This window comes from Apteryx rowi, unplaced genomic scaffold (genome assembly GCF_003343035.1).
Source record: "Apteryx rowi isolate R43461 unplaced genomic scaffold, aptRow1 scaffold_196, whole genome shotgun sequence".
In the NCBI taxonomy this organism is placed as follows: Eukaryota; Metazoa; Chordata; class Aves; order Apterygiformes; family Apterygidae; genus Apteryx; species Apteryx rowi.
In genome coordinates, this window is record NW_020448263.1 from 565,720 (window position 1) to 571,088 (window position 5,369).

Consider the following 5,369-nt stretch of genomic DNA (forward strand, 5'->3'; position numbering starts at 1 on the left):
TAAAAGACTTCCTTCAACTTGGAGCTTCCTAACAGGGATAAACTGCACCAAAGGTTTGAGGAACTGTGACCTCATCTTTAGAAGGAAGCAAATGTGTAACAAAGCTGGCTGGACAAGAAGAATTTAATACATGGCAGGTTTTGAGTTTTTAAATTTTTTTCTACTGTATGAGAATCCACTACTGGTTTGTCATGAGAAACCACTTCAACAGTGAGCCAAGGGCAATGTAACAGTTGAACAGGGATGTTGCAGCAGAAAATGAAAAAAAAGATGCTTTAACTTACCTGATCAACAGAACCCTTCCATAATGGACATAAAAGCTAGTACTTACAGTCTGAGAGAAGCGCTGACACATTGAACACAAAATCATGAGTATATGATGGCTTAACATGGAAAAGTCTAAATGATCAGGAATTATATTATTGCACAACCCATGAGAAACTCCTAGCAGTGATAAAATCCAGAATAGTAGTAGCATTATAGAAAAAAAAGACTTTAAAAGGATCTTAAGAAAACACCTAGTGTGGCCCCTTGCCCCATAGCAATATCTACAGAATCTACAAAAAAATCTTCAGTAGATCATTTTCACCACTATAATGTGGCAAACAATTTGTGCTCAGGACAAACCATGTATCACAGGTAGTAGCTTTTTAGATATGAGAGCTTTGAAAGGCAGCTTGTAAGCCATTTGGGGAAACTGCATTATGATGTGACATATATTCATTCATTCTGTTATAACTACAAGAATAAGGAAATGATTTCTTACTGCATTTGGGACCTCAAAGCTGAGATTAGAAAAACAGTGACAAGTTTTCCAGGAGAAAAAGGTTTCTCAGCCCGAACAGATATTTCCTGTTGTTCAGTTAAAGGCAGTTTAAGAGAAAATCTGTAAGAGAGGAAAGAGAACATCACTAGGGAGATAAGGATGGGGCTAAGAACAGTTAAGGCCACTGATGTGAAAATGTCCTGACATAAAAAGCATACAGTGAATAGTTAATATAACTTGTAGTTTGAAAATTATTTCTTTTCTCCCCACTGCTCATGGGTTGTATTAGATACCATTTGTTAGGTCATGGGTAGATCTGTGAAAGGGGTGTTATGATGGGCATAAGGAGAAATTTATGAAAGCTCTTTGGTTTAGCATCTTCATTCAGAATAAATATAAGAAGGGCATTAAGCTTCTTTATAGAATAAAGTAGATGAAACAATAGGAGCTGTACATCCTCACAAAGTGGAGCTAAGTGATCAAAGAGATTTCATGAGCAGCTGAATTGTATATGATAGAGCAGTGGATCTGAAAGAGAAGCAGCAGCTGAAATATTCAGTCTTCATAAAATATCCGGAGGTAATATTAGAAACAATTAGGGAAACCAGAAGCCAAAGATCAAAGTAGGGAAGCAATGGGGATTTGGAAGACTGCTGGGAGTACAACAGAGATGACTGGAGATATGTGGAAGCTAGGAACATCTGGGGCAATTTGGGAGGAGTAGGGGGCCAGGATCATGAAGAACAGGCTAGGTTATTGGGAGGTAGGAATAGCTAGAGAGGTCTGATGACAAAACCTTACGCCCTCTCAGTGGCATTATTTATTTAACATCTTTTTCTATATTTATACTCGCAGGATAGAACAAGCTCTGGAAGAACTAGATCAGCATTTGAAGATAACAGAATTATGGGTCACAAAATGTAGAGATAATAGATTTGGACAGATGTGACTGTAACGTTGTCAGCTACTGCTATTCTGTATCAAGGTCTTCAGTATTTGCTGTTTATTTTTCAAGCCAAAGCCCTTGGAGACAAGTGATTAGAGGCAAACATTAGCTTTCATTTTTTAAAGAAGATTCTGAGAAAATCTTGAAATCATGACCCAAATGTTAACAGTTAAAAATCCACAAGACAAATAAAAAAACCCTGCAACCATTTCTTTTAAATCTCGGATTTTCAAGATTAACTCTTTTGAGACCTGAGCCATGATTTGTTAACATTTGACAATGAAATGATGTAACTGAGGGCAAAAATTGGCCAATGGAAACTTTTGCAAACTATGACTGTGAAAGGAAGGAATGAAACAGTTTGCTATTCAGGTTGTATTTCTGGGGACCCAACAGGGATTTTGTCTGTGTTTTTTTAAATTGCTGGATTTTGTGTTTTTTTTTTCCAACTAGAATAAAGATATTTTGTAATGTGAAAAAAAAAAAGGATCAGAAGTAATTGTGATACAAAAACTACAAAAAGCCTGTGTTACGTTGCGTGATCTTTTTTCAGAGTATTGGAAATATCAGAACTGAAAGGAGAATCCTAGAGTGAGCTATATGGGAAGATCTGCAAACCTGTGTACCAGAAATAAAACTAAGATGGGTGAAACATCACAGTTTTCTGTAAACTGGAGTCCCAGGTTGTTTGATTTCTGGTTCTGATATTTTAAGTTCTGTTGTTTTTATTTTGCTCTCATACATTTGCTCGAAGGGCTTTCTGCTGCAGCAGCAGAATTACATCTGCTTTCTTGGTTCCAGTTGACTGGTAATTGATGCACCTGCAAGTCTTTGTCATGGCTAAACTGACCAATATTTACTAGCATCTAGTTACCAGGAAATAACATTTTCTTGTTCTCGGCTGATCGGGGGTCAAGAAAAAAAAAACAAAAAACCCAACACTCAAAACCAAAGAAAATACCTTATATTAGATCAGGTAACACTACTTCTACCAACAACGTGAWGACAAAAAGAAGACAGAAAGTTTTACTTTCTACTGTTAGGTGGGTAGTTACCTTATAGTTCTCATTCATTTAATCAAAAGAGAAAGGGGGAAGATACTGATTTTTGCTCTAAAACAGTGCAAAGCAAACACTCAGCTTCAAGCAGTGATGATATCATTTTTTGAATTCTGGTCCACTATTTTAGTCTCTTACAATCACAGAAAAGATAGCCATACTCTGCATGTCAGCCAGAACGTTTCTTTTGTACATCAGCCTCCACAGCTAGTTTAATTGACTGCTGTTTATATATTGTAGCTATAGGATAAACAGTAATTAGCACAAGAATTTTAGTGTTTTTGCTAACCAAGCTGAAAAGTAGTGTTTGAGTATCCAGTTAARCCAGCAAGTAGAGAAGTATATAATAACTTCCATGTGACAAGAGTTGTAATTAGATACCCTAGAAAAAAGAAAGCAGATAAGGATATGCACCAAGTGAGCTAGCTCACTGTATACTGTAGGGTTCAGTGCTGCTAAACTTACATATAAAACACAGAAATCCAGATCTATTAATACATGTAAAAAATTATTATTTTTAACTTAAAAGAATTCTCATTTCATATATTTAGCCTCTGATTTCTGAGAACTAAGCTAAAAATCTCTCAAGGATTTTTTTTGCTTCTATTGCTTTTTTCCTCAGAATTTGTTAAAAAACAATTAAAAGTTTTTCTGAAGATGATTTGACTTTGACAAAGATTGAATAAGTTGAATGTGAGATGCCAGTAGACCCCTGCCCAGAAAGTATATTTTCCTGCCAATTCACTTTTCCAGCCTCTTGGTAGCCTGTCCTCAACAGTTTGCTTGGCTGGCTGATATGGAGATTTCTGTGCTTGCAGCTTCTTCGGTCAGTCAGAGATGCTCAGTTCTGGGCAGCTCTATTTCTTTTCTTGTCTTCTGCAGGCAATTTCAAATGTTCTGGTGTTAGTTTGAGTCCATAGTGAAGGTTGGTTTTCCTTTATTTCATTATTTTGAAGTTAAATTACCCTTTTCTGCCTGGCACGGTTTATAGTTCTGATAATCCGTGGGTCATATCTGCGAGTATTCTTTTTCACACATTAGAAACATGCAATCTTAATGAAAGCTGAGATCTCCTGTCATGGAAGTGAACGATTTTAGAACAACAGCTATTAAAAAGCACAATGAAATCCCAGCAGCTGGCAAAACTAGTAGTAGTAGAACAAAATGTGGCCTACAAAATTAGTTGTTGAAGAAGAGGTATGAACTGGAAAAAACATAGGTTTGACTTTCAGATGCTATCATGTTTAGAGTGTTCACAGTTAAAGCCATTTTTTTATTGCATAGAGAGAAAACACAAAGAAAGGTGCAGAAGGGTGAAGGGGCCATATAATTACACCTCATATGTTGAGGTTTTGGCAAGGTACCAAATACGTGTCCTCTGTTTATATTGTATCTGCAGTGATGCAAGACTTAGCAACAAGTATCCGTGATTTGTGGAAATATCTGGTGGGCTGGCTTAGATCACAGAGAATAGGAGCACAAGCAACCAAAACTATTAACCCATAACTCCCTAACCCAAACTATTTATTACTCAGCTGTTGGCCAAAACATTCAGGTTTGGAAATAAAATTATTCCCTTTTTTTTTTTTGATGGAGAAATTTCTGTTCTAAAAAAAGCTCTTTTTCAAGAAAAGTTTGCTTTGTTGAAAATCCAGTATTCAGCTGAAAAAACACTTTTATAGGACTTTCTGACCAGCTCTAAAACTGTCATTAAATCTGGACTATGGAACATTGGAGTTCAACTGATCATGAATAATCCCACTGATAGAGCATTAGTAAGCAACCGTTCAAGACCCTGCTCAGCTTTTAACACTGGAAAACTGAGGTGGTTCTTTAGTCATTTACCCAATGCAATTTTTATTATTTTTATATATAAGCCTACAATTACTTTAGCTAAAAGCTAAAGCTTTTTTTGCCTTTGATCAATTTTCTGACAGTAATTTGTACACAGAGCCAATTTCTAAGCAACATTAAAGAAAAATACTGTAATGGAAAATGAAYGGTGTATATATATATAGAATTGACTGTAGGGTATTCAGGGACAGCTGCAGCAGCTAAAACTAATTAGATATCCATGTAATTAAGTATATACCTAGCTATAGCTGTATTTTGTGATTGCTTTCAAGGTGATAGTGTCACCTGAACGATAAATACCCAAACAGCTAAAACGCTGTGGAGAGCTGCCATTTGTGCATCTCTAGGAAGCACGTAAGAGAAGTAGAGGCAGGGCCGTGCTCGCCTGAGGGAAAAACCTAGCCTAAACCTGGCTGCCCAAACCCAGGACCTGCACCTTCGCAAGGGGGCTCGGCCGGGGGAGGGCTGACAGGGCAGGGGGCAGGCGTTGCGGGTGCTGCCCGTCTCCCGGCCCGGCTCTGCCGCCTCCTAACGTCACCTCTCGGCCACGTAAGGGCCCCCCCGCGCTACTTGGGCCCCCAACGGCCCCCCGCCAACGGCCGCCCCCCGGCGCCCCGCCCCTCCCCCCTCCTCCCGGCGGGGACGGGGCGGGCCCGCTGCGCCGCGCCGCTTATTTGACCCCGCGCCGGGGTGGCCACGCTCTCTCTCGCCCTCACTCCGCGCCCTGCCCTGCCCTGCCCGCTCT